Source organism: Pinus tabuliformis, chromosome 8, assembly GCF_031772625.1.
Source record: "Pinus tabuliformis cultivar Carrire ecotype Pingquan chromosome 8, CPIR1, whole genome shotgun sequence".
NCBI classification, from domain to species: domain Eukaryota; kingdom Viridiplantae; phylum Streptophyta; class Pinopsida; order Pinales; family Pinaceae; genus Pinus; species Pinus tabuliformis.
The window spans coordinates 1,096,078,370-1,096,091,461 of NC_142294.1; positions in this window are offsets into that span (position 1 = coordinate 1,096,078,370).

The window sequence follows — 13,092 nt, forward strand, 5'->3', positions numbered from 1 at the left end:
AGAGCCTTAAACTATTTAAACGTGTCAAAGAATTCATATTTCTTCTTAAGGAAATATATCCATGTATTCCTGGAGAAGTCATCTATAAATGATACATAGTAAACATACCTACCCAGTGATGGAACCTTCACAGGTCCAAACACATCACTGTCCATAAGCTCTAATATTTGTTTCTTCCTCTTACCACCAGAAGGGAAACTCACCCAATTCTACTTCCCATATACACAATTTTCATAGAAATCAAAATCCAGAGAGCTATTACTCATACCTTCTACCATACCTTTACCATGAAGTATTCGAAGGCCCTTCTCTCCAATATGTCCAATCCTTTGATTCCATAGCATGGTATTTTCGCGAGAGACCACTATATTTTCTGCTCCATTTCCATGAACCACAGAACTATTGCACCCATCAATAACAGTGCAACCATGCAGCTTGTACACATTTCCAATCCGAACTCCCTGTATCAATACCAGTGCTCCTCGAACCATCTTGCAAGTATCTCACTCAAATTTTTTTCTTACACCTACATCATCCAACATCCTTACAAAAATTGGATTTCTGGCTAATGCAGGAATATATAGAACACTCGAAGGTGTTCTAATAATTCAACCTTGCAACTTCAACTTTACTTTTCCTCAACCAATGATTCTAGTATTCCTATCATCCCCTAATAAGACATCACCACCATCATATTTATGAGATTCGCGGAACCAGTCTCTATGGGGAGTGAATTGAAAGGATGCACTTGAGACAATCAACCATGCCACATGATCTACGTTTGTACTTAAAGAAGAAGCCAAGTACATATCCCCACCCTCATCTGAGGTGGTTTTCACCTCTGTATAGGGAGCATCAACAGATCCCTTTCCTTTCTTAGGAGCATTAGATTTATTGTCCCTTTTGTAGTTACCTTCCTTTTTGCATTTCCAACACAACTTTACAGGTTTTCCTGGAGATTTATATCTCCCTCTAGATTTAAATCTACCACTTGATGACTTATTTTAGTTTCTATTCTAGGACCGTCCTCGTACAGAAAGGAATCACCATTTTGGCTCTCCATATTTTTCTGTCTCATCTCCTCCATCATCAAGGATCAGACTATTTCATCAAACCTCAAGGCAATTGCATTGCTACCTATTGCAACAACCAGACTATCCCACAAATCTCGTACAGAACACAAGAAACTAATGCACTTATCTTCATATGAAATTTTAATACCAACAGATAATAACTGACTTACCACAATATTCAATTTGTTTGTATGCTCTGTTACCAAGTCTCCATCTTTCATCCTCGGGTTATACAACCTTTTCTGTAGGAATAGTTTATTCACTAGAGACATAGATTGCTACAAAGTCCCTAACTTGTCCCACAAAACCTTAGCCATAGCTTCCCCTCAGCAACAAAGGTGTCCCCTTGAATCAGAGGTGATTCATGGTTGGGTGGTGGTACTCCGCTCTCCAAGTGTTGTTCTCTCTCCTCTCATCTTGTTAGATCCCATTGCATGGGATGTATTGTATGTTGCTCCTTACCTTGTATACAGTTTTAATTCTTTCAGCATATATGTTTATTTGCATGTGTGATCATTGTATAGGAGAATGATTGAATAATGATGCAAAAATAACTATATATGATAAATGATTTTTCTTCTAAGTATGAAACTATAGAGCCTGTGGTTCAAGCTATCTAATATATTGTTTCTATACTATAATATTAATTGCATCTGTTGAGGAATTCTAGGTATTTATTCATATCACATAAGATATATTTCAACGATGTTATTTGTATTCATGTAAATTATTTCATTCTTATGCATGTGACCTTTATTTCCTCCAAAAATAGAATTAGTGGTAGAAGCATAGTAGGGGGTTTTTATTGCTTGGGCCATGGAGCTACCTTACTCATCATAGAATCTACATGGGATCCTTATGCATATGTAGAACTACTTGTAGTAAATTTTCATGTGAGATGTACATGAATGGATGTGTGAGATATCCAGTGAATCTAAACTTGATCATCTTTATATTAGTGAAGGAACATAGGATGCATTTAATGTTATTTAATGTCTTGGGTTTAAGAAGGAAGATATTTGTGCATGAGGCGTAGATGCATGCAGATCAGTTATGGTATAGTACTTTTAACTTTATAGTCTATGATGCATGATTGTCTATGCCATGCATGAGTCTAGTGTAGTTATTTTTACATAATGGTGATATCACCAACCCATTTGACTTACATGAAGATCTATGATCATAGCTACAATAGTCTTAAATAAAAGTCCATTAATGCTTGGGTGGATTAAACAAAGGATTTTGTAGGATACATGCCATGATTATTTCTTCATGCTTAACAATTGATCACATAGAGAAGTCATATAAATGAATCTAAGGGTTCCTATCGAGGATCTATAAAATATAGAGGGAGTATACCGTACTATGCCTTCTTAATTTGATGTTGTATAATACTTGTTCATGAGATAGTATAAAATATGACCTGTGATGATGGTTAATCCTTAAAAATAAATGAAGAAAACTTACATGAATGATAGCCTAAGGTTGAATTTCCAGGGTACGCTCAGGGGGTATGTTACAAAGAATTTTATGCATGATTTTCTATATAGTTGTTTGTAGTGTACCATTTCTTATGTAACTACATCACAAAAGATTAGGATTAGATCAACACCTTTATAACAAACCACTTTGACTGGGGAACCTCCTTTTATGTCACATAAATGAACAATTCTTGAATGATTCAAATGATAAGGCATCCTTGTTTCTAATAGGATTATAAAGGGTCAAAATATAATTATGGATTCCATAACAATAATAATGCAAGGGCACAAAAATAACATAGTAGGACTATATAAGGCACAAAAATAATAATATAGGTTCCGCACTAGTATTATAGGTACCTAACACACTCTTAAAATTAAAAAAAAGTGTTTTTCTCAATGATTTTGTTTAAAATACTCATCCTCCCATGTGGAGTCTTTAGTAGGTAGGTTCTTCCACTTAATGATATACTCTAAAATTGATTTATTTCATAGCTATTGGATTATTGATTCCATGATTTCTTCACATTCCAATATGATTTTTCCTTCCTCATCAACTTCTAGGAATATAGTTTCAACTAAGATCTTGTCACCTATAACCTTCTTTAGGCATGAAACATGGAAAACTAGGTGTACTGACGAAGATGTAGGAAAATACAATTTGTATGGCATAGTACCAATATTTTGCATCACCTTGTCAGGGTCATATTACTTGGATGATAATTTATTTTACTTCGTATTTCTTGAGTAACATTTATTTGTATGGTTTTAGTGATAAAACTACCCGATCACCCACATCAAAACTGATTTTACTACGATGTTGATAATTTTGTTGTTTCAATCGATTCTAGGCCATATTCAAGATATCCTTTAAGAGTTAGAGAAATTTTTGTTGATACTCCATGTGATTATCCACTACTTTAACCTTATAATTGTCCCTTAGAGATGATATGATAGAAGGTGAATGATATCCATAAAGCACCATAAATGGGGTCATTTTTTGTAGTATGGAAGGAAGTGTTATACCACCATTCTACCAAAGGTTACCACTCAACCCATTGTTATTGCTTATCATATAAAAAACAACGAATATATATTTCCAAAAAAAATCACTATCTTAGTTATCCCATTATATTTCGGATGATAAGATGAGTTATGAGCCAATTAAGTACCAAGACAAGAAAATTATTTTTTTCAAAAAAATCTAGTAAAAATGGGATCTATGTCATATATAATAATATTTGGGTTTCCATCAAGCTTTTGAACAATTTCCACAAATGCAGTAGTGAATAGACTACCTTTGAAAGGATGAGATAGTGTACAAAAGTGTGCATACTTGGCAAGTCTATAAACTACCACCATGATGACACTCTTTCCTTGAGACTTCTATAGAACTGCAATAAAATCCATTGAGATATCCTCCCAATGTTGACATGGAATGTCTAATGGTTATAAAAGTTACAGGGTCTTATTTCTCTTCACAAAATTTATATTTGGAAACCAAAAATTCTACACCAAACTTCAAAAAATCAAATTTAATGCCACACAATAAAAATCATTTTTGACCCTGTGCTAATATTTTAAAAACCACGAGTTCCCTCCCATGAGAGATGTGTGCAATTCCAAAATAAACTTTAGTTTCATTGTGGATTTCTTACATAGATAAAATTGTCCTTGTACCACAATGACTAATTTTTCTAGATAAATGTATCAGATGAACTGTGAGCTTGCTACAAGTTTTGGATCATTGGGTGTGAGCACCTCTTTATAATGTTTGAATTATGACACAGATTTGGCACTATGACACAGGTGTTGTCCTTGATGGCAACTCACTCATGTGACAAATCACAGTTCGACAACTTAACAACACAGAGTTACAGATCATATTTCAGAGAATGAGGAAAAAGAGGTATATGCAGGTTCACCTTGACAAAGTAGCGTATACACGTAGGTTAACAGACCAAAAGGAGCGTATACGTACACATTCACTTTCACCAAATGAAAGGCGCGTATATCTTGGAAAACTAAGTTTTGGTCCATGGTATTTTGGTCCATGCTATTAGTCCAAGATATATGGTCTGAGGTATTTGGTCCAAGGTATTGGTCCTAAGTGGTTCTGGTCCATGGTATTGAGTAAGGCCTACGAATATAAAAGGAGGAGAAGATAATTAGACAAAGGCACTTAAGTATTGAATATCTGATGAAGATCAAGATCTAGTATACAGGTTATTAGGTTATGGTGCATAGCTAGATCTAAACCAAGGATGAACCTTAGTGATTGATGAAGGATAAGATCTAATGATGGGTCAAGATCTTAAGTCTTGAAGTGAAGTATATTTATGTTCTTTGATCATTTACCTGAAAAACTGGTGCACATTGTAATCTATAAATATGATGATCTAGGTATAAGAGAAGTCTAGAATTGTTGTAATCTTTAAATCATCATTCATAGATTTGTAAGCAGGTTCACTTTAGAAAATTTGTGTATACACACTAGTTCAGAATATCAAAACTACGTATACATCTTAAATTTGATTTGCAGATTTGTACGCAGGTTCAACTTGAGAAAAGAGCATATGCACGCAGGTTCCACATATGGAAGTAGCCTATACCTCATAAATATGTTTTAGCTGCTTCTGTTTCTTGTTGCAGTGTTCTGGGTTCTGGCTTGGGTACTGGTTATTGTATCTGGTTAGAGCATTCTAAAAGATCATATTGAAGGGTTGTAAAAGTGATTGATTGATTCATTTGAGGTTGGTGAAAAGGAGATTGGTTGATGCAGATATATTTGATGATTGAATGATGTTATTGACGGATCCAGTCTGAAAATTTATGAAACATGGTCCTTGGAAGAAAAGAGAAGGTTGTAGCCTTATATAGGTTGTACCTATGTACTGGTAAACATATCAGCTAGTACAAGAGCTAGGGGGTTGTAGCTCCCTTCTAGGAGAAGCTGGAGAATGAGAGAAGGTTGTAGCCTTCTGCAGGTAGAAACCTGCGTACTAGTATAACACTGCACCAGTACAAAAAATTGTAAAAACAAGTTTCTTATTAAAAAGAAGATAGAGACGATTGCAACAGTTGGTTTTCACCCATATTGGGTTTCCACCTTATATCTTGTGTTCATGTGTGTGATTGTCTGTTCTGTTTTTACTACACCTGGTTACTATTTATATGGTTCTGATGCACTGATCAAAGATCAAAATATGATGAATTAACTAAATCATAAGTTTGCAGGATATACGCTAGTTGCCTTAAACACAATTACGTATACACGCTAGTTCCATTAACTGAAGTAGCGTATATGAATCTGATTATGGAAATGAAAAATTATTGACTTGCTAATACTGATTCATACCCCCTCTTAGTATTATTTCCAACAATTGGTATCAAAATAGGTCCTTCATAAGAAGCTTGATCGCTTGAAGGAAGATCCATCATCACGAGTAATCAAGAAAGTGAGGGATCCATCAGACCACCAATCTTTGATGGAAGCAACTTCGTTTATTGGAAGGCAAAAACCACATCCTATCTTCAATCTCTTGGAATAGATGTCTGGGAAATATTGGAAGGAGGATATACATTTCCATCAACATTTCCTACAGATGCGGCAGGTAAAAAGAAATATTAAACCAATGCCAAGGTTGTCAATACATTATTGGGAAGTTTGTCACAATCAGAATTTGCCAAAGTTATGCAGCTCAAATCCTCCGAAGAAATATGGACAAAATCAGTCTAAGCTATGAAGGAGACTCTGAGGTAAAACGTTCAAAACTGCAAATGCTCAGAATTCAATATGAAACTCTCAAAATGCACAATGGTGAAAGTATATCTAGTTACTTCTTACGTATAGATGAGATTGTAAATTGCATGAATAATTTGGGTGAAGAGATAAAAGAAGTTACTTTAGTTGAAAAGGTTTTAAGATCCTGGTCTGCTAAGTTTGAATCAAAGTATCTACCATAGAAGAAAAGCATGATCTTCAAACTATTACTATGACATAGCTGCACAGAATCTTAACTTCTTTCGAGATGACAAAAGGAGGTCCATTAGATATGATAGAAGCTGCATTTAAAGCTTCAAGAAGAAAAGAACTCAATGAATCATGACATATTTCAGAAGGAGAGGAAGAAGCAAACTTTGTCAAGAACCTGCAACAGGGTTCCAGAAGATTCAAAGGTAAACTACCTTTCAAATGTTTTGCTTGTGGAAGAGTCAGTCATTATGCTGCCAAATGTCCTCATAAAGATAAGCTTGATAGAGGTAAGGAATCAGTAAAATGGAATAGAAAACAAAGTGTAAGTAAGAAGAGCTACTATATGCATGAAGATAGCAATGGTTTATCAATTAGTGATGAAGATGAAAATATTAATGACTATAGACTCCTGATGGCTTTTGAAGGTGATGATTTGTTGAATGCTTTAGATGAAGATGACCTTTATGAAGAAATATCTAAACTCAAAATCTGTTTAGGAGAAAAGAATATGATTATAGATACTTTGACATTCCAACTTGCTGAAAGAGAAAAACACAATGAAAAATTATAATGTGAAATTGTGGGTCTAAGAAAGGATATTGAGAAAAAAAAGCTCTTAATATTAGATTTTCTAAAGGATCAAAAATCTTGAATGAAATTATCAAATTGCAACATTCTCCTCTGATAAATATAGGTCTTGGGTATACTGAAGAAGCATCTCAAGCACAGAAGCCATCAACCTTCACCGAAAGCTATCGTGATGCAACAAAGAGCAGTGAATAATTTGACAATTATCAGCAAAGGCATAAAGCATATCACCAGGTAAATCAAGCTCAATTTACTTCAAGGATGAATAGGAGCTACAACCAACCTTAGGGAAATCATACTCAATTTGTTTCAAAAATGAATATCAATAGAAGCTACAATAACTAGGTCAGTAGATTCGATAATTGCAGGAGCTTCTTTAATGACCAATGTTTTTCATGTCATAACTTTGGACAAAAAGCTGCTCAATGTGTTTCGTACAAGACCATCATGAATGGAGAAGCATGAAATCAAAAGAATGTGACAGGGATCATGAAACGGACCTACAATAACTTTTCTCTTCTTGAAAATGAAATACAATGCTCTATCTGCAACAACTTTGGTCATGAAGAATCTGAATGCAGGAGTAAATTTTGACAAAAATCTCAGAAGGAGAAAAATCCATTAAGTCCCAAAATATGGAGAAAGAAAGAACCACAAACAGAAGGATGTGGTATAGCCTTGTATGTAGAAGGACAAGAAAATCAGTGGTACATCGATAATGGATGCACAAAACACATGACAGGTGACAAAGAAAAACTTTAGCCATATAATGCCTTAGAAAAGGAAAAGAAGGTATCATTTGGAAATGACACTCCCACTGTCATAAAAGGTAAAGGCTCTGTTCTCTTAAAAGAAAAGGTTAAAGCTGGGAATTTTGTGTATGTCGATGGTCTAAATAATAACCTGTTGAGTGTCAATCAAATGTGTTATCAAGGAAATGATGTAGTATTTCAATCAAATGGATGTGTTGTTTGTGAGCTTGATATAGGAGAAACCATGATCAAAGGTATAAGAACTCCAAACAACTTATACATACTCAAGGCAGGACAACAACAATGCTATCTAAGAAAAAATGGTGAACACTGGCTATGGCACAGAAGATTGGGGCATCTAAGCTTTTCTCAAATAAGAAAACCATGCAGATTCCAGGCTGTTCATGATCTTCCTGATATCAACATTCCAAAAAATACAATATGCAAATCATGTCAATTTGGTAAGCAAACCAGATGGCACTTCCATGAAAAGGAAGGATCAGCTAGTAAGCCTCTTGAACTTGTTCATAATGATTTATGTCGACCATCAAGGAAAAGGTCACCTCGTGGAGAAGAATACTTTTAATTGTTCATTGATGATTTTTCTAGAATGTGTTGGAAAGGAGTTCTAAAGCACAAAGATGAATCGTTTGAAAAATTCAAAGCCTTCAAAGGTTTGGCTGAAAATGAATCAGATCGCAAAATCAAATGCCTCAGATCTGATGGAGGAGGGGAATTTACCTCAGATGAATTCTTTGACTTTTGTGAAGAACATGCAATAAAAAGGAAATTCTCCACTACAACGACTCCTCAGCAAAATGGAGTGGTAGAAAGGATGAACAAAACTATTCAACAAATGGCTCGTGCTATGATAGATGAGTCTGGAACTCCTGCAACCTTCTGGGGTGAAGCTGTACTCGTTGCCATCACTATTCTCAACCAAGAAAATGTTCAGGTAAACAACACTCAAACTCCACCTGAACTTTGGTATGCAAGACTCCTACTGTAAAATACTTCAAAGTTTTTGGAAGCAAACGTTACATCAAAAGGATTGATGAAAAAATTGGTAAGTTTGAACCCAGAGTAGATGAAGGTATTTTCCTTGGTTACTCTTCTTGAAGTAAAGGATATAAATGTTATAATAAAACAGTTGGAAAAATTATTGAAAGTATTGATGTTGTGGTTGATGAAGCATGCAAAAATCCAAAGCAAATAAAAACCGAAGATTATGAAGAAGATGAGGATTATCCTCGCACATCGAATCAGACTAATTCTGAAGAAGAAACAAAAAGCACCAGAAGAAGTGATAATGGTAGATGAAAAGACTCCGTCTAGGTATGTTCAGAAAAATCATCCAGAGACTCAAATTTTCGGGATAGAAAGAAGCAAGTGTGTAGACAAGAAGAACTATTACAGAAGCTTCAAGCTATATAGAATTGCTATCCTCCACTGAACCTCAAATTTTAAATGAAGCATGGAAAGATAATTGTTCGGTCAAAGCCATGAATGAATAACTTGAGCAAATTGAAAAGAATAATACTTGGGAATTAGTTCCTAGACCTCATGATAAGAATATCATAGGAGCTAAATGGATATTCAAAAACAAGCTGAATGAAAATGGAGAAGTCATTAGAAACAGGGCCAGACTTGTTTGTAAAGGATATGCTCAATAAGAAGGTATAGATTTTGAAGAAACTTTTGCACCTGTTGCTATACTTGAAGCCATAAGAATGTTCCTTGCTCTTTCTAGCTTTCAAAAATTCAAAGTATACCAAATGGATGTAAAATCTACCTTTCTTAATGGACACTTAGGAGAAGAAGTTTATATTGAGAAACCAGATGGATTCATTCTTGGAATTGATGAAAAACTTGTATGGAGAATCAAAAAGGCTCTCTATGGTCTAAAAAAAGCTCCAAGGGCTTGGTATTACCGTCTTGACAAATATCTCCATCAACAAGGTTTTCCAAAAAGATCAGCTGATAGCAATCTATATGCAAATATTGATACTAATAAATTGCTAATACTTTTTGTGTATGTTGATGATATCATTTTAGTTATCAATGAAGAAGCCATGAGTTAGAACTTTATTTTGGTAATGCAACAAGAATTTGAAATGTCCCTGCTTGGTGAGCTTACATATTTTCTTGGTCTACAAGTTCAACAAAATAAATATGGTATTTTTCTGTCACAAACCAAATATCTCAAATAGATCTTGAAAAAATACGGCATGGAAGATTCTAAACCATTATGTACCCCAATGCTAACAACATGTAGTGTCAGCTCAAACTGTGAATCAACAACAGTACGTCAACCAACTTACAGATTCATGATTGGTAGTCTACTTTACCTAACAGGTACCCTACCAAACATCATGCATGCAGTAGGAATAGTTGGAATATTCCAAGAAAATGCAAAGGAATCACACCTTTAGGCAATTAAAAGGATTTTCAAATATCTTCAAGGAACACAAAATTTTGGTTTATGGTACTAGAGATACAGATCTTACACTTCATGGATATACAGATGCAGATTGTGTAGGAAGCCTTGATGACAGAAAAAGCACTAGTGGTGGTGCATTCTATATAGGTTCCAGATTTGCATCTTGGTTCAGCAAGAAACAAAGTTCAATTGCATTATCTACAACTTAAGAAGAATATGTGGTTGCCACATCTTGCTGCACACAACTCTTTTGGGTGATGAAAACATTGCAAGACATTCAAATCACATGTACTCCACCCATCTCCATTCTATGTGATAATACAAGTGCCATAATATTTCAAAGAATCTAGTCATGCGTTCCAAGACCAAGCACATACCCATCAAATATCATTTTCTATGTGAACAAGTTCTTGAACGAAAGGTCAAATTGGAGTATGTTCCGTCCAAAGAATAGGTTGTTGATATATTCACCAAACCACTGCCCAGAGAGACATTTGAATATCTCATTGAGAAGCTGGGAGTAGTTGATGCATCATCCTACTGTTAAAACCTATCTGTTTTAGAGAAAGGTGGTTATACACATGTTTCATGAAGCGTAGTCGCATACATATGCCGGTTTCTATGGATATAGTCAGGCATATGTTGGTTTGAGGAAAAGTAGTGGGCCAAGACTCAGAATGAAAGGGGTCTGCTATGGTTAAGTGAATTATTTGCTCTTCTTGATGATGGTTACAATTTGTGGATGGCATATGGAAATATGTTGGCTCTCATAAGTTGTTTATAACTTGATGTATATTTAATTGATGATGATGCCTTGATAACTCTTCTACTATATGAAATGATCAGACCAAACAATGATCATCTGGAAAAGGTTCAGGTGGAGCATATACTTCTAAAAATTCATTGTTGGCATTATCTTAGAACATCTTGATATAGATTCACACAGTTGTTTTTTTATTTAGGTTGAAGAAGTTTAGGGGGAGAACATGGTTGCTAGTCTGGATGTTGATTGATAGATGGTATGGATGATAGTTCCTATCGTGGTCTTGTTTTAGATATTTGGTCTCTGTTATATATGTTATGTATATATTTTAATGTAAATGTCATGAAACAACCTATTTTGTTACCCCACTATGCATGGGATGCATGATGTAATGTTCTTGTTTTGACATGTATAAATAATTGGTATATCCCCACTTGGTTGGGAGATGGATGTATGTATGGGTCATTAGTGATAGGAAGGTCATTTATGATGTATGTATAGAGTCATGTTCTTCTTTTACAACATCTTTTTGAAGACCTTGCTTATATTCAGGGGGAGCATGGACTCGATCATGGAGCTCAATCATCACACTTCAGCATATTAGAAAGTTCAACATGTACTCAAGGGGAGCATAACCCTTTTCCCTTGATGACAAAGGGAGAGAGTGACTTGGGGTTTCCATCAAGTCCAAAGGGGGAGATTGTTGGCATTATGACACAGATTTGGCACTATGAAACATGTGTTGTCCTTGATGGAAACTCACTTAGATGACAGATCACAGTTCAACAGGTTAATGGAATAGAGTTACAAATCAAAATTCACAGAATGAGGAAAGAGAGGTATACGCAGGTTCACCTTGACAAAGTAGCATATACACGCAGGTTAACAGACCAAAAGGAGCGTATACGTATGCACTCACTTTCACAAAATGAAAGTCACATATACCTTGGAAAACTAAGTTTTGGTCCAAGGTATTTGGTCCATGGTATTTTGGTCCATGGTATTTTGATCCATGGTATTGGTCCAAGATATATTGTCTGAGGTATTTGGTCCAAGGTATTGGTCCTAAGTGGTTTTCGTCCATGGTATTGAGTAAGGCCTAAGACTATAAAAGGAGGAGAAGATCATTAGGAAAAGGCACTCAAGTATTGAATATCTGATGAAGAGAAAGATCTAGTATACAAGTTATTGGGTTATGGTGCATAGATGGATCTAAACCGAGGATGAACCTTAGCACTTGATCAAGGATAAGATCTAATGATAGGTTAAGATCTTAAGGCTTTAAGTGAAGTATCTTTATGTGGTTTGATCATTTATTTGAAAAACTAGCACATTTTGTAATATATAAATATGATGATCTGGGTATAACAAAATTCTTAAATTGTTGTAATGTTTAAATCGTTTATAGATCTGTATGTAGGTTCACTTTAGAAAAGGCAGGTATACATGTTGGTTTTGCATATCAAAACTACATATACATATTAAATTTGATTTGTAGATCTATACGCAGGTTCGCCTTGAGAAAAGAGCGTATGCACGCATGTTCGACACATGGCAGTAGCGTATACCTCATAAATATGTATTAGCTGCTTTTGTTTGCTGTTGTAGTGTTTTGGGTTCTGACTTGGGTTCTCGTTACTGTATTCTAGTTACAACATTCTGAAACATCAAATTGAAGGGTTGTGAAAGTGATTGATTGATTGATTTGAGGTTGGTGCAAAGGATATTGGTTGATGCGGATATATTTGATGATTGAATGATGTTATTGATGGATCGAGTCTGAAAATTTATGAAACATGGTCCCTAGAAGAAAAGAGAAGGTTGTAGAATTCTCTAGGCCGGCACCTACGCACTAGTAAACATACCAGCTAGTACAAGAGCTAGGGGGTTGTAGCTCCCTTCTAAGAGAAGCTGGAGAACGAGAGAAGGTTGTAGCCTTATGTAGGTAGAAGCCTATGTACTGGTATAAGTCTTCACCAGTACAAAAAATTGTAAAAAGAATTTTCTTATTAAAAAGAA